Genomic DNA, 22,631 nt, shown 5'->3' with positions numbered 1-22,631 from the left:
GGATAGTATCCATACTAAAAATTGGGTTAATTCAGTCTGATCTGGGAGGTAACTACTCAGCTGTGAGCGGAGATGCGGCAAACGGTGGCATCATTTTTCCGGTGATCTGGGTCATAGTGATGCGTCTATCACTTCTACACATATTGGGCAGCGAGTGGAGTGAAGATGACGGCGTATGCCCACAACTTAGTGTCAGCAATGCCTTTCTATTATGAGTAAAATCATGGAGGGTGCAATGGGGATGGTTTGCCTGTGGACTGCAAAATACGGGCTTGGCATAAATCCAATTCAGACAAGAGTACCGGAATTCCACTTCCCACGGTCAAATGGACAAATATTGGTTCTTTTCTCAAATGCAAAATATTCTGAGTATGATCCTAGATCCGAAGTTAAATAGGACACTGAACATTGTGCTTAGGGTTAAGAAGGTCTGTATAGCCTTCTACGCTTACAAGAGGACCTTTGTCAGAAGTGGGGTTTTCGGCCGAGGATGGTTCTCAGTATGTACACAGCTGTGATTCGCCTCATACTAAAATACGATCATATTGTGTGATAGCAGATGCTACTGGGGTTCTGTATGCTGTATGATGTTATCAATATACTTCTGCATCTCCACATTTAATACGCTGTAGCATGTGGTGCTGTCAGACTACATGATTTTGGATGTCCATAAGAAAATTGTCTTTACAATGGAGATGGAAATAGACAACACCTGCCCTTTCTGGGACGTTGAAATAATGAACAAGGATGGGAAGGTAGTGTTCGATATCTATTTAGTTAAAAAATTGATCATAGTGCACTAAAATTGGTAGACAAAGGGTATGATAGTAGCTTTGTACTGCTGAAGGGGGTAAGTCACTCCCGAAATATATATTTACATTTGAATTAAAAATTGTAGCTTGGATCGAAGCTACCCCTTGTCTATCAGTTTTAGGCTAGACTACAAATAGCAGACAAAAATCTAATCTCATAGTGCACTGTTACGTTGTTGCTGGTGCAATTTTTGCTTGATCATACATTGGACACTAAAAAATTATCGTTATTCTGCTATAAATACCCGCTTTCGGGGAGAAAGATACAAAACATTAAATCAGATAGCCAATTCCTATATACAAAGAGATTTTCAATAAACTTTCATCCAACTTTCCTTAGAATGTCAATCGTGCTTGCTTCGTTAAGTTTCAGAATTAGTAAACTTTCTGGAAGTAACAAAATTAGCACAAAACTTTGCTAATATTTTACCACTTTTATCACTCCCGTTATCACGCACACGTAGGAACGGAGTAAGATACTTGTAAGATGCTAAGAAAAATACAATGTTTATTACGTGGTATAGCTGGGAAATGGCTTTGCATGAGTGAAATCATTTTCACGAAAATAAGGTCAACTTTTCAAGAGTTCAGCAAGTATGTACAATGTATATTAGTTACATCTGCCTATTTACTAGAGTTTATACGGTAGAGTGCCATTGTTCACATAAAAACAGAAAATTATATCACCGACTTGACTTTTGCCAATATCTAATGTTGTCAGTTATACCATAATCAATAAATTTCAAGCATGCTATGGTTGACATAGACCTTGAGGGTCGTGAAAAGTTTTTATAAGCTCATAACCAACTAAGCAAATTGTGAAGATGAGCGAACTTTCCTTTGCACATGGATATAATCCAGAGAGGGACATCTTGAAGGTGCTACTGTTGCAATGAATTTAATTTATCGGATATGCACATGGAGTTTATAATTCAGTCGACCATGACGGTGGACTCGCGTAGGAAGTAATAAGAATACTCATTCTAACTTACATGATCAATTGGACTGATTCCAAATGAATATCGAATGGTCCGTTCAATGTTTTTATAAATATGAATTAAATGAATAAATGTGGAATCATGCATAAGAGAAATGCACTTGTTCTGCATATTCTGCTACTTCGAGGAAACAATGGCATTATTTGTATCTTTTTTTCAATACACGTTTTGTTACATTTGCAATTTTCTGTAATTATTGTAGTTGTTTGATGCATGTCAAATAGTAGCCATAAGTCTTGCAAACCCGAGAGTGTGCATATTTTATAAACTGACAATCGAAGGTTAACGGCCAATATGCTACCATACCTGGACTTAGTGACATTCTGACGCAAGAGTCTGGCTTGATTACGTGACTAAATCACTGTATTTGTGTACATTTCCAAATCAATTTATATAATTGCCATTAAGTTGATTTGATTTGATGGAAAGGAAGAGAATCAGATTATTTCCAGTATGGAACAGGTCGCTGCAGACGATGGCAATTTGCAACACGTTCGGATATCACCAGCGATTCTTTTTTATTGGGTCAATATATGTACAAAAAAAATCCCTGAAATGCTGAAAGATGAGATCTTCTCAAGTTACACTGATCAGCTTAAATGTTTCTGCATGGAAGGTTAAGCACGCACGCTACTGCAGTAGGAAGGTGTCGATTCGAATTGTGCGGTTCTGGCAATACAGGATAGATTGCAAATCATTACATTTCCACTGATTAAGGTGAATTCGAGACAACTTGCTTTGCACATTTAAAAACCACAAACCAGAACGTCACGACGCCAATGTCCCCTCATTTTCAAAATGATGACCATGATGCAAATTTGCACGGTTTCCCCGGAAAATCCTTAGGTGATCGTATAGCACCAGGTTACTATGCAGTTAAAGTTATTTTCATATTAGCACATCAAGAAATCAGAAAAGTTTCACTACACCTGTGCGAAAAATAACACTTTCAGCTTTGTTGTAAAAGTAGCAATATATTCATCATCATCATCAACGGCGCAACAACCGGTATCCGGTCTAGGCCTGCCTTAATAAGGAACTCTAGACATCCCGGTTTTGCGCCGAGGTCCACCAATTCGATATCCCTAAAAGCTGTCTGGCGTCCTGAGCTACGCCATCGCTCCCTCTTAGGCAGGGTCTGCCTCGTCTCCTTTTTCTACCATAGATATTGCTCTTATAGACTTTCCGGGTGGGATCATCCTCATCCATATGGATTATGTCACCCGCCCACCGTAACCTATTGAGCCGGATTTTATCCACAACCGGACGGTGATGGTATCGCTCATAGATGTCGTCATTGTGTAGGCTACGGAATCGTCCATCCTCATGTAGGGGGCCAAAAATTCTTCGCAGATTATTCTCTCGAACGCGCCCAAGAGTTGGCAATTTTTCTTGCTAAGAACCCAAGTTTCCGAGGAATACATGAGGACTGGCAAGATCATTGTCTTGTACAGTAAGAGCTTTGACCCTATGGTGAAACGTTTCGAGCGGAACTGTTTTTGTAAGCTGAAATAGGCTCTGTTGGCTGACAACAACCGTGCGCGGATTTCATCTTCGTAGCTGTTATCGGTTGTGATTTTCGACCCTAGATAGGAGAAATTGTCATCGGTCTCAAAGTTGTATTCTCCTATCCTTATTTTTCCTGTTTGACCAATGCGGTTTGATGTTGTTGGTTGGTTTGTCTTCGGTGCTTACGTTACCACCATATATTTTGTCTTACCTTCATTGATGTGTAGCCCAAGATCTCGTGCCGCCTGCTGGAACTGGATGAAGGCAGTTTGTACGTGTCGGGTGGTTCTTCCCATGATGTCGATATCGTCAGGATAGGCCAGTAGTTGGGTGAACTTAAAGCGGATCGTACCCCTCGCATTTACATCAGCATCACGGATCACTTTCTTGAGGGCCAGGTTAAAGAGGACGCATGATAGGGTATCCCTTTGTTGTAGACCGTTGTTGATGTCGAATAGTCTTCAGAGTGATCCTGCTGCTTTTATCTGGCCGCGCACATTGGTCATAGTCACAGTTTTATCCTGACTATGCTATCATAGGCGGCTCTAACAGTTCTTCCATCGCTTGCCGCAGAGAGAAAATCTGATATGTTGCTGATTTGCCTGGAGTGAAGCCTCTTTGGTATGGGCCAATGATGTTCTGGGCGTATGAGGCTATCCGGGCTAGCAAGATAGAGGAGAATATATTATAGAGGGTACTCAGAAACGTATATAATTGCTGCACTGTGTGATATCTCCCTTTTTATATATGAGACAGATAATGCTTCTTTGCCAATCGTCAGGCATTGATTCGCTGTCTCATAACTTGAGCACAAGTTGATGAATCTCTTAGTGTAATTGGTCGCCTCTATATTTAACCAATTCGGCTGTAATTCCATCGGCTCCTGGCGACTTATGATTTTTTAGCCGATGAATTGCACGGACTGTTTCTCCTAAACTTGGTGGTGGCAGTATTTGTCCATCGTCTTCAGGTGGCGAGACCTCCAACTCGCCGATGTTCTGGTTGTTCAGTAGTTCATCAAAGTACTCAACCCATCGCTCCAATATGCCCATTCTGTCGAAAATCAGATTTCCCTCTTCGTCTCGGCAGGATGCGCATCGAGCTATATAAGGCTTCATCCTGCTGACTTGTTGGTAAAATTTGTTGGCCTGGTGCGGTTGCTCCCTGTACTTTTCTAGTTCACAGACTTCTTGGTTCTCCCAGGCTTCCTTTTTCCGTCTGTGAAGTCGCTTCTCCGCTCGCCGGAGTTCGTGATAAGTCTCTGCGTGCTTTGAGAATGCAATATTACTCGGTATGCAGCATTCTTCCGTTCCATTGCTAGCTTACATTCATCGTCAAACCAGCCGTTCCGACTTCTTTTGCAGCTGGGGCCAAGTATGTTTGTGGCCGTATCCATGAAAACGTTCTTGAGGTGGTTGTGAAGATCATTTGTTGATGCTTCATCTCCAGGTCCTCTGTTGACTGCGGTTATTGCGGCATCCATTTTCCTCTTATAAGTGTTGCAGAGGGCTATGTTGTGGATGGCTTCAGTGTTCACTCTCACCTGATTGTCAGAGGGGATTCTAGGTGGTATTGTTATTCGAGCTCGGAGCACCATGCCAACGAGATAGTGATCCGAGTCTATATTGGCCCCCCTATATGTTCTGACATTCATCAAGGCTGAGAGGTGGCGGCGTTCAATCAAAACGTGGTCAATCTGGTTAAAAGTGGTTCCGTCTGGAGAGGCCCACGTATGTTTATGGACCGCTTTCCGCGAAAACCAGGTACTTCCAACAACCATTTCGTGTGACCCTGCTAATTGAATAATCTGCAGTCCGTTATCATTTGTATTTTGGTGTAAGCTATGGGAGCCAACGTACCGCCTGAATACGGGCTGCGTCCCTACTTGGCTGTTAAAATCCCCAAGTATGATTTTGATATCATATCGGGGACAAGCTGCGAGGGTTCCTTCTACTGCCTCGTAGAAGGTATCCTTTTCCGACTCTGCAGTCTCCTCTGTAGGGGCGTGAACGTTAATGAGGCTTATATTTCTAAACTTGCCTCGCAAGCGCAGAGTGCATAGCCTTTCTCTTATGTTTTCAAAGCCGATAACAGCAGGTTTCATTTTTTGGCTGATTAAGAAACCTACTCCGAGCACATGGTTTACTGGATGGCCACTATAATATATGGTGTAGCGGCTCTTCTCCAGAAAACCGGTCCCTGTCCAACGCATCTCCTATAACGCTGTTACATCAGCCCTATGTTGGGACAAGGTATCGGCTAGCTGTTTATCAGCTTCATCTCTGTAGAGGGAGCACACGTTCCATAAGAAAATGCGCAAATCGTTATTCCGTTGTCGTTGCCGGGTTCGTCGTTGTATAATCCGTCCAGTCCAAAGCACCTGTTGTGGCTTCGTAACAAGTTGTTTTCCGTGTAGGATTGTCAGCTCTACCCAACCCCCAACCTGGAGGACCAGTTGGTACAATTTGTCCCGTTTTTAGGCGCGAGAGACTCGCCTTAATCCTTCTCAGTGGGCAGGTTTTCGTTAAGAAAACCACGTCACCACGTGGAGGTGGAGATAAGGTTTGGTAATAGAGCTGTTGGTGTTGGTTCAGCAGGCATTTCCCTGGTTTTATGCTCCATCGTGGGTACCAATCCACGTTTCGCCCTGGGACCTATAGTACCCTTTGACCACCAGACCATAAATGAGCAATAAAATTTCCATTGTGACTCCTCTCCAGCATACGTTCCTACTTTATTTGCTATAATATCATGCTCACGAAAACGTGAGTTTATTTTTTGCGCAAGAACGGCAATTGTATTTTTTTATTTCTCTACTATGGCTTGTCTTTCAGTGATTCTAGGAATATGTATAGAATACTCGCCTACAGGGTATGTCTCTATTTAGAATTGTTGACTAAATGAAGGATAAATGAGATTTTTATGCCTATTTTTTTTTCAAAGAATCCCTCAAAATGATTTACTTGTACTTCCTTTCTAGCCTACTTGGTCAATGTGCACAGCTACTTTCTCTTGCTTCGAGGTCACGCACAAAAGTTTTATTTGTCCAATTCCAAACTCCAAAACGTGACAATGTTCTTAGTGTCTTGTTCACTTCATCAGAATAAAATTATTCTAATTTCAGTGATTGACTTTGAAGTGACTTTTCCATTTATGTTCGTGTTTACGATATCAGTATCAGTGTCGTGCTTGAAGGCCTGAATTCGTCGAAAATACAGATTTGGAACGTAGCCTAACATTAAGGCATTCTATTAAAGGGAGTTGACAAGAAAAACGAAGAAAAATGATTGAATTATGTTGGTACTAGCTGATTGAAATTTAAATGGCTTCTTTGGTAGACGAAGGATATTCTTAGTCTCTCGTTTCCGAAACTTTTCTTAAAACTTATCACCTACTTACCTCATTTGTGGCTAATGTTCCTTTTTGTTTTTCTCTCTTAGATCTCATCTATCACCGGCCGTCTACTGCTATGCTTCCTTCTAATAATGAAAGCTTCTTATAAGGTCCTCTTTTGCTATTGGTGTTTCTTCTATCATATTTATTTTTTTCTTCTTAAAAAAAGTTCTGGAACGGAATTTAGCCCTATATTACATTGAAACCATACTTACAATTTCAAATTCTTAATAATATTCACTCTTCAGCAATAAGCAATTTCCATCTTCAATTGAAATCCAAATACTATTGTCTGAAATAAGCCATTTATAATGGCACACGCTATGTTCCTGCGCTCCATTGTACTCATCAAAAGGAGATTAACTTTTATCACTTCTGAATAAATTGATGAAATTACTAAAGAGAGTGTGAAATTGTTTGCCTAGTTATTGCCATTGGGCGGTAATTTAGCGATCTCAATCATTTCCGTTTCTCTTGGGATAGTACTTGTCTAGTCTAGTCTTTTCTACATCAAACTTTTTCAAGTATTCTCTCTCAATTGTTAGGATATCAATTGGTAGCATCGTTGTCCATACAATTGTCATTGCTCCTTCTGTCGCTTTCTAGCATCATAATCTGCATTGTCATTTCAGACTCCGATTTTTGCACGTAAACTTTAACAGGAACAGATAGGGAGTAGTTTTGCTACCAAAGTCGAATAAGCAACCAGGAGACTTATCGTAATTTATTGCAAACTTTTTAAGGTTTTGTTTGCAATACAAAACCTTGTTAAAATCGGTTCAATGTCTGTCTGTCTGTCTGTCACAAGCACTTTGCTCAGAAACGGCTATACCGATTGACACGAAATTTGTTGAGAAGGTTGGAACTGTGGACCCCCAGACATGCTGTGAGCGATATCCTTCAAGGTTGAATGTGGGGGGGGGGGGGGGGTTGGCTCACCATACATGTAAAAGGGGGGTGACATTTTTTTTTCACCGAATATAGTAATCTGGGGTATCAAATGAAAGGTCTCGATTAGTACTTTTCGAAGCCGGTCTTAATTTTGAGATTTGTTAAAAAGACGGGGAGTGAGAGGGGTGGAAAGTGATGATTTCTTTAACGGACCCATTCACAGAAACTACCCAACCGAAAAATCTGAAAAAATTCATGAAACTGCCTCTATATGGTGCCCAGGCCTCAAAATACTCTCCATATCGATATCTATTCAAATTAAGTTAATAATAGCATATTACCATATTTTTGGGGAAATTGAGTAAAACCCCCCTTAAGGTTACCTCAGAGTTATAAAAGTTGGTAGTAGTATAAAATATAATATGAAGCATATTATCCCCAGGTTTGATCGAAATCGTACTATTACTAACAAAGTTACAGTAGCTCAAAGCTGACTCTCTTCTGTAAATTTACTGCAACTATATATTAATATCACATGGAAGTGGGTAGTCAGACATGCTAAATGCAAATACATAACGGGCTACGTACAAATGGAATAGTTCTACACTTAAACATACTCACAGAAGAAGCAAATAAAACCTTTCATACCTGAATCGCCCAGCTTCCGGTTTCCCGACTTGTTCCTATCATAGAATATAGGGATGGCCTATCGAAACGATAATTTAGTTTTCCCCAAACCCATGTTACGACCGACACCATAGACGTGGTATTGAAACTAGCTCATCCAGTAAATATTGTACGGTGCTGATAATAAGCGTATAAAATGCATTCAATGGGTAGTGGGGTGAGAATGAAAAAAAGGTCCTTGCCTAAAATGAGTCCGTCTAACTGCTTAAATAATCTAATCAAATAACTATGTGTTGGAAAGGAAACTGGTAAAATACGGATAGGTGACTCAAGGGGTACACCGACGTAACAGGAATTCTACAGGGTTCATTGTTGGGTCCCCTCCTGTAGAACGTAATGTACAATAGGGTTTGGGAGGTAACACTATTGCCTGTCAGAAATTGGAGGAGAATAAAGCTGACTTGCCATTTGAAAGTGCCAAGTGAAGTGGCATGTCTTATTTTACCAATGAAAAAGGAAATGAGGAATTTTAACTACCATCTGATACAATTCGAAACAGGGCATAGTGGTTACAAGAAGTAACTGTCCCGATTCAGGTTGGATTATTTTCTCTGTTGTCTTAAATGTGAACACCTAGAGCATGTCATGCTCTAATATCTGCGATATTGCTCAGAGAGGAGGAACTTTGAAAGCTAGTATATGACCCCACATCACTATGATGAAAATGCTTAAATGGGCGAAAAGCTGGCGCGCAAGCAATTCCGACCACTCAAGCGGAGCATGAGAGAAAAGCGCAAAAAAAAATTTGGCGGAAGAAAAAAGCAGTGGGAGTAGTTTGTAGGTGATCCCACATCTCCAGCTAAAAAACAAGTCGGGATACCGAAAGTCGGGCGCTTCGGGTATAAAGGTACCTAAGAATGCAAAATATTCCGTCATATTTTGCCAAACTCCAAGATACACATATGTACATACAAATCAACGATATAAATACTGTGTTCACTCTAAATAAACAAACATTGCCTATTACCGCATGACAATAAATGCATATAGATGTCGCATCTTCACGCATTTCCATTTGACTCCGTGCACAAAAGCATACATATATATGTTCGGCACATAAATGAAAAACAGCTCGTAACCAGAAAACACATGTCTACTATATTGGTTACTACCGGCAAGCTTTGTTAGCATATACATATACATTTGTCTTCCTGGAGTAGTTGACACTGAAATGCAAATAACCAAAAAAAGTAAAAATAGGAAAACCAAAACGTTCCCGCGACCCCGCTGTTAATATATGTAAGTTCATTTTATATGATGATGACACCATACATGTCTTGGATGCCATAAATTTACCTGAAATGCGAAACTTTGACCTTCTATAACTTTGCCTTCAAACTTTTCAGGATTATATCCTGTACTATCTTCTATGCTGACATTAAATTTTGCACTCCTGGGATGAACTTAAGGGGGGCTTTCCGGTAATATACTATTATTAAATTTATTTGTGCAGATATCGGAATGGGATGTATTTTGAGGTTTAGATTTCATATAGTTGCATCACTATCACTAATTTTTTGGTTGGGTAGGTTCTGAGAATGAGACCTATTTCACTTTTTGGGGCGCACATTTTGTGCTCTACCTCCCCTATGTTTCACCCAACATCCGCAAAAGATCAGTTCCGAAAAATACTAATTGAGCCCTTTCATTTGACACCCCACATAACCATGTCCTGTGAAAAAAAAATGTACACCCTCCTTTCGCATGGATGGGGATCCCGCCTTAAAATTCAACAGCCGTTTCTGAGTAAATTAGGTGTGACAGACAGACAGACAGACATTGAACCGATTTTAATAAAGTTTTGTGTATACACAAAAATAAGTTTTGTATAAACTTCGGGAACCACTTGTTCCCTTCATCAGTCTTGTTAGCACTGATGAAGGGAACAAGTGGTTCCGGAAATATCGGCATTTGCAAGAATAAATATTTACACCAGTGAAAAAGAAAAAACAAGTTTTTTATTACTTCAAATAATTAATCGCTTGAAACATCGCATAATTACACTCAGATAAGTTTTGTGTTTACAGAAAACCTTAAAAACGGCCCGATGAATCGCAATTATCCTAGTTTGTCAACCGTAGAAATATGTTCTGAATAAGTCGTGAAAATTCTAAAGAATCTCGTTAAAAAGATTTTGGGCTATGGTGGCACCGAACTGACAATATGCGGTTTCGAGAAAAACGTATTTAAAAATTATAATGTGATTATTAACAATAAAATCTTAACTGACCATTAATCTGTATGTGATGATGTAAAGTCTTGGCTTCATTTCTCGCCTTTTTAGTGAAGCCAAATTGGTAAATTGGCAATGTCGTCCGTCCTGTCGCCCTCTATGGTTCTGAGTGTTGGTCGACTTTAAAAGACTCGAGATGCACCCAAATCAGGCATACGATAGAGCTAAATGGCGAAAGCGATCACGATGAGCCGTCCCCGCCAGTAAACTAGACAAAGACTGAACCTAACACACATACTGCACTTTACCTATTTAACACTCTAATTTCCGGACGACGAAAATACACTTTGCCCAAATATTCTACACTATATTTGGATACAATTGATGCCAAAAAATCGATTCCACGGATCCGACAAACGGGATGACTCCCTTAATGGATTCTTTGACGGATATGTATAGTATCAAATCATCTGCATTCCGTAGGGTCTTCACGGGATTACAGTCATCTGGAAGCAACGAGATATCGCCTGTGAATTATGAAGAGAAGGCGGCTGAAAATACAGATACTGGAGTCATGTCTGTACACGTAAAGGTTTACGAGAATTGACCTATCACTAAAACCTGGGCTTTTCATTTATGTGTCCGGATAGCTGAGTGGTTTGAGCACAAGGTTGTCGTACGGAAGGTCGCGGTTTAAATCTGACTGGTGGCAGTGGAATTTGTATCGTGATTTGACGTCGGATACGGGTCGACTCAGCTGTGAATGAGTACCTAAGTTAAATCAGGCTAATAATCTTGGGCGAGCGCAATGCTGACCACATTGCCTCCTATAGGGTATTGTAATTCTGTAGTGTACCGTTAAGGTCATGAATGAAGTGCTCTAACACACTTCACTTATAGGCGGTTTTTAACATGAATATAATTCACACACAAAGCGTGCTATGAATTATATATGTAGGGGATCAAGTAAACCCGGTAACCACTTCGGCCATGCTGTTCTTAGGGCAGAGGCAAAGACGACATCTAATGAGTTACCTCTGCCCTGGATGAAACCGCAAAGTCGTCTATCTTCTAAAACTAGAAATTCAATTATCTTGAAAACACGTTTTTCCACACTGCTTCTGCTGGATCGTCTTAAATATTATCTTATCCAGATAATCATAACACTTGCTATTATGGCCAGAACTAAAATTTCCGAGATTCGTTGACATTAAGTCCCCATTTTGATGTTTTAGTTTAAGAAAAATGAGGGAAATTTTGAAATTTAATTTTTTAAAACCTGCCAAAAGTGTGTCCAGTTAAATATCTAAAATATACTAATGTACTATTATTAATTTTATTTGTGCAATTATCGGAACTGGATGTATTTTGACCTTGATTTCGTTTAAATACACCAGTGTGATTTTTTTCAAATTTTTGAGTTGGATAGGTTCTGAGAACGATACCTGCTACACTTTTTGAAGATCATATTTTGAGCCGTTTCACCAGAGATCAAATATGGGACCAGTTTCGAAAAGTATTCCTTGAGCCCTTTCATTTGATACCCCACATGGCCACATTCTGTGAAAAGAAATTTGCATCCTCTTTTCGCATATATGAGGACCTCCCTTAAATTTAACACAAAATGGCGCTGTATATAAAGGGATCAAATACTTTTATAACAAGATAAACCAACATACAGCTCATACTGAGTTTTCTTAGGGTTTTGAATATCGCACTTTTTTCCATTCCGTACTTATGTAGCGCTATTATCGCGATTCTATTTTCTTTATCGGCCCACTCCATTTCGAAACAAAAGAGACCGAAAAAGCGATGCACTGGTACAAATGATACTTGACATGGCTGACATTAGCCTGTCGAACTCTGATAGCTGTAAAATTGTAACGAATTTTTAGGAGTATTTAAAATTTTAACAATATTTTTTTGAGCATTATGTATTATAGATAGGAGAACTTTTAATCACTGTTGTCTATTATCTTTAGTCTTATCAGTTGATCAGCGCAATTGACTGTTGTTGCTTTTGAGTAATTGCATCCGCATCTCATTTCTTATCTATTAGTATTTTCGATAATAGTAAGTTTAATCATAATCGATAATAGTAAATTTAAACAGTTTGTCTCAAGTAGCAGATGATGATTTAATAATTTCTATAATTTTCTTTTCAGATACAACGTCTATTGAGAATTTTCTGTCTCTGTTTAGGCTTCTCAGGTAAGCTAATAATTTCTCAGGAAGTATCTATATTGCGATTCAAATCAATTTTGGGTTTCCATTTCCGTTTACTGCATCCTATTTCCATAGCAATTTCCTTCAAGTGGATCACTGGAGTGTAATCTGCATAATCTATCAACAATGCCACATTATCAATCCTATCCACAAGTGAAATTCTGTCAGGTCAATGAAAGCAAGATTATTATTGAAAGCAGAACATTTGCTAACAGTTTTAGGATGACACATTTTGGTGCATGCTCAACACTTCCTGCTTTTCTTTCATGATCTCGCTCCTCAAGGACTTAACAGGCGATAAAACACGAAAAGGATCTATCAATACACATTTATGCTGGATGACATAAGCTTCCTCTCGTTATTCAATCGGTGTCAGTTTTTCTATTGAATAAGACTCTCTTGGATTATCAGAACAAACTCTCAAGTAACATTTACTACTGCGAGTAAGCAGAATGGCGTATTTTCTGTGGACGGGACTCAAAATTTGAGTTGACACTTGCCATAGTTTTTCTATTGTAACTGGCAACATACTCGTTCATATGTACATACATATAGCTATCTAGATTATACAGTGAAATCGATAGACGTTAAAATCAACACTTAACAGTCAACAATTTCTTTCCTTTTGTCATCCTTGCCATTCTGAGTAGCAAGATAAGCTAGATTTCTCGACAACTTAAAAAATTCCTGGAATTTTCTGTACGCAGGAGAATTCTGTATGTCCTGCACAGTAGCGTGTTTAATACCTAATATTATATGACATTTTAAAATGACGGAAGTATACAGTTTAAGAGTTTTTCGCCTTTATCGTAACGTCCATTTTCCTATCTAAGTTGTAAATGCATGTAAAATATACTATTTTTTAGCAGGATAAATTTAATTGAAAATGAGGGGGCTGGTGTTGAAACATATTGCCCGACATCGACAACGATGTTGCTTGGGTGTGATTAACACGCCACGTTCTATATAGTGGTTTATATGTTTTTAAAGTATTCAAAAAACTGTTTAACCTACCTAACTTAAAAATATATAAAGAGGGATTGACAGTCTCTAAAAATCAATTTTTCCTTTATAAAAATTTTGGACTAAAATTCAACACATTTACCAAGTTACAACAAGTAGTACATTAGGAGATAATATGGTAATCATTGCCCTCGTTCGGAATTATTACTTTGACTTCGCTCACAGCTGAGTCGACTAGTATCCAATAACGATACTAATTCCTTCGCTTCTAGCAAGATTTGGTCTGCGAACTTCCATTGAAATAGCCTAACGCTCGAATTACTAAACCACCTGAGCATCTCTCAACAAGCGATTTACAAATGTCTCAGAGTCAACGGAATGATTCACAAGTAAGAAAGTTGAGCACCGTACTCGTCTTATGGTTGTGAACAGGGGTAGGTTCATTTTTAGACGGTATAGCGTAGCTTGCACTTCGTCTATTTTCGGTGGTATCTTGGGAGCAGTCTCTAATATGATTTTTCTGATGGTTTTATCTGTCCATGTTGACCAGGCAACTCCCGTTAAGTTCATCTTACGTCCGCTCCAGGTCCGCCGCGCGAAAGACGGAGTTAGAGCCCACGTATGTGAAATTCGCACACACTCGAAACCACCCCCAGTCTCCGCAGCCCCAATCTCGGAGGACCACCATTTAGGTATTACTTGGCGGGATGGGTTTATCTTTAGGCACTCGTGCTTCGTCTCCTGACTACTTTTTTCCTTCTTTCAGCAGTTGCTGCTTTTTTTTTACGATGGCGGAGGAATTCGTCAGCCAGTTTTCATTCGACATCAGCATCTCCGCAACTATATTTTCCGGGTTCACACTCCTGCCTGATGCTGCCTGTTCACATTCCTCCTCTCTATTGCGAACCTTGGGCAGTGCAACATCACATGCTCTCTATCCTCTGGTACGCCACCGCATGTCCCGTAAACTGAGTGTGGTAGTTGGTCTCGCCATGTTTCCGCTCAAGCTACACTCTAATGCTGAGATTGAGCCTGTGCGTCCAGCGACCTTTTGTAGACTCGTTCATTTACCTTATAAAAGATCACTCGGCTTTATCCTTGTATCATGCCTACATTCTGTTCTATGTCTTGCATAGTACAGCACACTCACGTCACCTGGGATCATGCACCAAAAGCACAGCAAACCTTCAAAGTTATCAGCCAGTAAACTGAATTCACTTGCTTCCGTCCCCGATAGTCCTTACAAGCGATGCGTAAACCAGAATGCCTCTTCTGGGACAGGAAAACGAGCACCCAGTACCGAGCTTGATATCCTCCTTTGGACTTCTTGTGGGAACCTCTACCCCGGTCTGGTCAAAAATATTACTTTGGAATGTAACTAACAATAACTTACACAAAAGTGTACAGTATAAAACTGTTGTCTAGAATTTAACATTAATAAAAAAAAAACGTCTGAAAGGAGCTTGCGCCGGAAACAAGAAGGGAGGAAGTTCGCGGGCTCGCCTGGTGCCAAGCCGCCAGCCGTGCCGGCGGCAGTACAGTCGATCGGCGGAGGTGAATTCACCACCGGCAATGCTGTCGTGATTCATGCCTCCAATGTGCCGCCACATCACTTTGTCTCCAGCTGAAACTGCGTGGGTTTAGCGGAGGGGAATGGAGTTTCGAAACCGCGTCCCTGAGCAGGCACAGCATGCTGGAATCGCTTCACCCTGCTCTGATATCCGACACAGGATCGGCAGATTCTCTCCGTATACCATCTCCGCGGGGCTGGCCGTGAACTTCTCTCGGTGAGCTATGCGAAGGCCGAGGAGGACGAAAGGCAAGGACAGCGACCACGACGGATCGTCGAGAGCCATTAAGGCGGCCTTTAGTGTCCGATGCGAAGGTTTCAGCATCCCATTGGACTGCGGATGGTATGCAGTGGCCCTGTGATGTTTGAAACTAAGAAGCTTGCCTAACTCCGAAAGAAAAAGAGTAGACTCAAACTGCATTCCCTGGTTCGTGATGATTACGGCTGGTACACCAAACCACGAGATCCATTCTCGATGGAGGGCCTCGGCGCATGATTATGCCGTAATGTCAGTCAGAGGTAATGCTTCAGGCCACCGCGTATTGGATATTGTGAGGCAATACGAGTCTTGCAAAGGGCCAATGATGTCGAGGTGGCTGGTGTGGAAGCGCTTAATGGACCGAAGAAATTCGCCTACTTCCTTTTTCACGTGCTAGCTGATTTTACACTTCTGGCACGCGATGCACTGTCTGGCCCAAGTGTTTACGTTGTTGTTCATGGACGGTCAGAGGTATTTTGCAGTGAGTAACAGGTTCGTCGTCCTGATGCCTGGGTGCGCAAGATCGTCTACTGCGTAAAATACTTCCTTGCTGAAATCGGCTGAAATAAATGGCGTAGGTCCCTTATCTGAGGTCTCGCAGAGTAAGTAGGAGTTTGAACCGAAGATAGAAAACTCCTGAACTTATATTTGGAATTTTCCCTTAGGCTCCTAAGCTCTACGTCGTCTTTCTGCTCCTCGGCGATTGCTGTGTAATCTACCGCGACGGGGACTGTGACCTATGTTGAGCTGTATGCGCTTGGGTTTTCTACTGCTGTTGCACTGCTTATCGTTGAGTTGGCTGCTGGCTTGTTCTTGCGCCTTTTGTTAAGCTGCATACGCTTGGGCTTGCTGCCACCGAAGTTACTGCACAACGATTTAATGAATGATACCAGGCTTTGACTCCAGGTCCCTGCTTGTAGCTGAAATGGTTGTCGATGCGACTGAAAGTGCTGAGGAAAGTGTAGTTGTGTTCGAAAACTGCTTTCTTAAACCGTTAGATGACCTCTCTTTTCTACAATCAGATCCAGTAACAAATTGATTTACGTTGCGCTGGCGGTGAGAGGATGCAGGTCGAGACGAGGAAGGGTGGCTGGCGGCCTTCGCTGAGCCGTTTCCAGAAGTCTGCAGTTGTCGTTTGATCGCCAAGCTGTGGGTAATGCACGCAATGTACTTCGTTTTGTTCACCACAGCGCGTCGGCCGCCAACCCGGGTCCTGTTCCGTATACTGCCGTTGGCACTGGTCGCGATTCAGGCCCCAGTTACCGTTGTCCCGCCGTCGATGGCCGTCTTCGCTGAGTCGTCGCGCCGTTCCCGCCGTTCAGAGGCTTGCAAACTGACTGTTCCTCGGGCTGCCGTTTCTCCTCACTTTTTTTTGTTTTTTTTGCTGCAATTCCTATATTTGTTCAACCACCTTTCTATTCAAACTGAATTCCACTGTCGCTTGAGACTCCGTTTCATTCACACACTTCACTCCGCAAATCAAATCTCGAGCATTCCGAGGTCTATGCAAGGATAGGCATTCCACTAGCGCGCGAAACAAGGACTTCGCAGTATATCCGGCATCGCCACTACACAGTGCAAATATTCACTGCTACTGATTTGTATTCCTCAAGTAGATATAGACCATCCAGCGCTGAGCTAACGGTGCGTCAGCGATAAATCTATTCTTGTCGAAATTTGCACTTCAATCTGGACACACAAAACTCCACACTTCTTTCGCAGAGGAACCCGCCGTCACAGGGACAGATACTCTTGCAATAATTTTGAATTGGCTCAGGTATCCCTAGTTTCGCTCACCAAATTCACCAAGTCACGGAAGCGGCATTCACTCAGCACAATCTTCGTGATGTCTCCTCCATCAGGGTCAACAATTTGGAAGCCTCTACTCCCGTCTAGTCAAAAATGCAATATTACTTTGGAATATACCCAAAAATAACTTACACAAAAGTGCAAAGCGGACAACGGTTATCTGAAATTTCCCCTTAGTCCAAAAAAACATGTGTGAGAAAAGCAACTTCATGAGGGTTTGCTTGCGCCCGCTTCACAAGAAGGGAGGAAGTTCGCGCGTCGTCCTCGCCCCAGGCGTCGACGGAGGTGAATTCACCACCTCCCGCCTCCGATGTGTGATCAGTTCCATGACAGAAGGTAATTTGCATCCAGACTCGCTAAATATTCGGAAATATCTATGGCAGCCAACGTCCCCTTGGTTCGGTTCCAGTTTGCGGAGTTGAATGGGTTTTTAGAATCCAATGTCAGCATGGCACAACAGCTGCTAGATTCACGCCCTTGCTTATTGTATCCAGTGTAGATTCGGCGCGCGAAAAACCATGCTGGCGCAGTTTGTTGTAGATGACTCTTTCCATCATCTTCCTCATTGAATCCAACTGGCAGATCAGGGGATATGACGCTGGATCTCCAGCTGGCTTGTTGGGTTTGGAAAGCAACACCAACTTTTATTTTTTCCACTCTCCAGGGAAAATTTCTTCCTTTAGGCGCGCCCTTAAGGTGTTAGTGGCAAGATTGGGCCTAGTCTTCAGTGTCAACTTCAAAACTCTGCTAAGAATGCCATCCAAACCTTGGGCCTTGTTGTCGTAGATCCTACCACATATTTCTCGCACAATCCTTGGGTTTCAATATTATTGAGGACCCGTGGGATTTATACTCCCTCCCTGAACACTTATATATTTCTTACGACGATGCCCGGATTTTAATATTGGTCACTTTTTTAACAATCCAGTAGATCACCTACATGCTTTCGGCCCGTTTTCATTCAGTATTCTGATCAAAATAAAAGATCGTAAGTTACCGATCGAAAGAGCTGATAAATTGGAGGAGAGGTAAAATACCTTAGTTGAGCGTCTGTCTCTATTATTTTCTCGAATCCTTTCGCCAAAAGTTGTGGGGGGTTGGAAAATGACTCGTATGATATGGTGGCGTTTATTTTTTCAGCGTTCAAGCCGATTCCATCAATTGTCGTTGGTAATGTTTACTAGTCACGACTTCTATGGGTAGGAACAACCCCTAATGCACTATACTCGACTGGAGGTTAACGTGGCCTAAAACATTATACTTTGCGCTTCGATTTATTACAGTGTATCAATTTTTCATGGTCCGTTATAATACAATGTGAAAGACATTCCATTCTGTGTCACTGAAGCAACAGATTACAAATTTATTTCCACCACACCCAACGTCCTTGCCTTTGAATCATTACAATGTCGTCCAATTCCCTCGACACAAGTTCTGTGAACTGGAGTAGAACAGAATGGGAAAGAACTTGAATACCGGTCGATATTTACTTTTTATCGTCACAACACTGTTATTTATAATAGACACAATATATCATGTCTTTGGATATCAATAGCATATCCAGATATTTTTGCTTAGCTACTAAAAAACGCTAGGATATTTTAGGTGAATGCGGACCGGTATACGAGTTCTCTACCAATTCTAAGTAACGTCTGAAAACATGCTTTTGATTTCATCCTTTTTCCGTTCTCGTCTTCTGCTTTATGATCCTTCATGGGCTCAGAATACCTATACTTGACTACCAGACTGACTGACATAATTCCACAATTAAAGTTGCCAGATATTTTACTCATGCTGGACTATGTATTGCCAATAAAGATATTTAGGTTACTGGTGGGGTTTGTTTTTTTATGAGTTATTTGTTTTTTTTTGTAGCATATTGGTAAATCTTTAGCTAGTTATAACAGCATACATATATACCTGGCGTACCAGGTTAATACCAACCTGCGTGGCAAACGCAGAGCTGCATGCAACCAGGCGCGTGTCATTGGTTGCACATAATGACATGGCCTACCGGGTCAGCTACGAATATCGCAAATTAATCTTATAAATTAGTAACCGCGGACAAGCAGAACGTCTCCATTTGTGTTCGTCTTCCCTTACCTATTCTTCCCTTTCCTACCTTTGGAGGTTGCAGGTTTGACTGCCTCCCCAAAATTGGGGACATTTTAAATAATTTTAATGGGACCCCAGGGACATGAAGACAGTACCCAACACGGTCAAGAGTCGTTTAACAACATCAGAGCGGCTCTTCGCCCTTGGATGTTTTGGCGGTTATGCCGTCAACCATCGCATGATTTGGACGAACCAACTCAATGAATTTATCGTCCGCGCCTATTATCGTGTCACGGAGCGGAATCCATGAGGGTACAGACAACCGACTACATGACGCGTTCATCACTCGTTTTCCGGAACTAAGTCATGTTCCGGAACAGAACGTCAACCAATACCCGGTAATAGTCAATAACAATCGGGTTGTCCTACCAACTAGGCAAAAAATCTCCCGGACTAGGCAAAAGAACAACACAAGTACTTCACCTGTAAGGGATTCCATGAACCCATTAGTCAGCTTAGTAACTGGGGATGTCGATCCAATTTATAATGAGGCTTTGATCGCATTCCAGGGCACATTCACAGAATATGCTGAGATTCTCCCAGACGCTAAGCCAAAGATCCTAAAACTAAAGTTTATTTCGGCAATTACTAACATCATTGCTGCCGTTGACAGAATTGTGGCTGATTGTTTGGCTAGCGAGATTACTGCTACAGAGGTTCACAGCCTGATTTACGTTGCAGCTGCGACAGTTATTCCTCTTCATAATCAACACCAAGGAGCGAATAACAGAGGTATATGCAGGAGGACTTTATTGTTGTTGGTATTTCGGCTCAATAAAAGACTCGAAAAGTTGAGAAAGGAGATTGGCCCGAAGCACTTCATGGAAATCCATCACCAAGAGTGCACAGATACGTTGCAAACATTATTGGAAATTACCATCTCTCCAATGATGTGCCAATCGAAGAAATTCTCGAGGTGCTGAAGCAGAAACTTGCGGTATGTTCCAATCGCATCCGTAGGTATCAAAAGAGCTTTCAGCGAAGGAGAGACAACACCTTACTCTTCCAATACCAAGGGAGATTCTATAAAAATTTCACCAACTCAAGTCGTGAAAGTAACCTCCATCTGCATCAGGCAGAAGACTTCTGGAGAAGTGTTTGGAGCGAACCCAGCCGTTGCAATTTAGAAGCAGCGTGGCTCCCACACCTTATGCATTCATGCGAGGCCCTCCCCGAAATGATCATGCCTGTTATTACTGAAGCTGACATAGAAGCAGCCCTTGAAAAGGCAGGTAATTGGAAGACGCCAGGGGTTGATAAGATTCACAACTTCTGGCTGAAGGTGTTCAAGAGCACTCACAGGGTATTGGTAAATCATTTTAATCAGATGATTGTCGATCCGAAATTAGTTCCACAATTTTTCACCAAGGGGATAACTTTTCGCATCCCCAAGGAGTCGGGTGTTGGCATGAAGGGAACAAGTGGCTCCCGAAATATCGGTATTTGCAAAATGTAAATCAACACTAGCGAATAGAAAAAACAAGTTTTTATTATTTTAAATAATTTAATCGCTAGAAATACCGCGTAGTTACACTCAGATTTACAAGGTCTTGACTTTAGTTCTGTGCGCGAACATCTCAAAACATCTTGTTGTTCATAAATTCATAGCTGCCGAGCAAAAAGGATGCGCAAAAGGCTCCCCAGGCTGTAAAGAACAGCTTATAGTCAATATAGTGGGTGTGAAGCAGGCTGTTAACCAAAAATGAAATATCTCGACAGCCTAGGTCGATTATAAATCAGCGTTTGACTCCATATCACATTCGTGGTTACTATAATACAAGTATTATGCTTGTACAAAATCAACCCAAATGTGGTTTTTCTCCTGAGAACAGTAATGAAGAATTGAAGCACGAAGCTATCGGTACCCTCACAAACACCAGCCGGGATACCAATCAAGCGAGGCATCTTCCAAGGCGACTCTCTAAGCCCGCTGTGGTTTTCTTTGGCTTTAAATCCGCTATCCCATCTATTGCATGGAAGCAAATACGAGTTCCAAGTCATTAAGTAATTTAATGTATATTGACGACATTGAATTTGAGCCCAAAGACGAGGACCAGCTTCGCTCCTTGCTGAACATCACCATCAGCTAAGCAGGGGTATCGGCATGCCGTTGGGTTCGGAGAAATGTCGCATAAAACAATTGTTCGAGGAAAACACGCCGACAACGGATACCGCGCCACAATAACAACCAAATTGAGGGTATGGATTCGGACGACGTCTACAAATACCTCAGCATAGCAGCAACACCTGCTATGACAATAATCAAATCTAAGTTGCTGGGGGAATTTGAACGGCGTCTGGATCGTGTCCTGAGCTGTTCGGGAAAAATTAAATCATGGCAATCAACACCCTCGCAATTTCCGTCCTCCTATATACTTTTGGTGTGATACAGTGGAGTAAAACGGATTTAGATTCTGCCAATAAACGGGTAAGGATAGTTCTTACAAACAACAACATGCACAATAGAGCTGCCAAAAAATTGAGGATCATTATCCCACTACACCAGGGAGGAAGGGGGGCACTTGATTTAAAAACATCGTTACTACAATGCATTCTCTTCGAGAGTTTTTCATTGAGAAACAATCCTCTAGACCAGCCTACCGTCATGGCAGATAATAAATTATCTCCATTGGAATTGAAAAACAGAGAATGGGATCCCATGTCGAATGTTACTTCAGTCGAATAGAAGATCGACATGAGGAAAGAGAAACCCATTCACGGAGGTCATGTAAAAAATTTGTTGTTGCCAGGCATTGACATCGAAGCCTCCAACAAATGGTTGACTAATGAGAGAAAAGAGATCGAAGCATTCCTAACTTCAATTCAGGGTGCTTCGCTCCCAACAAAAAATTACAAACAGTGCATCCTTCATGACTCCTCAATTACCAACTCCAGTTGTAGGTTATGCAACTATGAAGAGGCGAACCTCCAGCACATAACATGAGCAGTACCGAGTACATCAATCGTTACAACTCCGTCTGCAAGATTCTCCATCAAAACCTTGCGTTGAACTACAACTTAATGGCAACCTACTATCCTTACTATTAGTACATATACTCCGCAGAGAATCTTGGAAAATGATTAGGTCAAACTACTGTGCGATCACACTATTGCCACCGACCACAGTGTTAATCACAATAAACCCGATCTAGTTCTGCTTTTCTAGGAAGAACGAGTGTGCTTCATAATCAATGTAGCTGTAGCGTTGGACCGGAACACTGTTGAA

At 41.4% G+C, this 22,631-nt stretch overlaps 1 protein-coding gene across 2 annotated transcripts in view; it reads left to right on the top strand.

Annotated features, from left to right (window-relative positions):
* LOC119646257 (ubiquitin-conjugating enzyme E2Q-like protein 1) overlaps positions 1-22,631 on the top strand; it is a 142,902-nt gene that overhangs the window by 23,689 nt on the left and 96,582 nt on the right. For both annotated transcript variants that reach the window (XM_038046658.1, XM_038046660.1), the window contains exon 2: positions 12,629-12,674. The gene's annotated coding sequence lies outside the window, so the exon portion shown is untranslated. The remainder of the gene's footprint in view (positions 1-12,628; positions 12,675-22,631) is intronic.

This window comes from Hermetia illucens, chromosome 1, assembly GCF_905115235.1.
Source record: "Hermetia illucens chromosome 1, iHerIll2.2.curated.20191125, whole genome shotgun sequence".
Classification (NCBI taxonomy): domain Eukaryota; kingdom Metazoa; phylum Arthropoda; class Insecta; order Diptera; family Stratiomyidae; genus Hermetia; species Hermetia illucens.
Note: the sequence above shows the minus strand (reverse complement) of the source record. Positions and strands in the feature narration are given on the sequence as shown.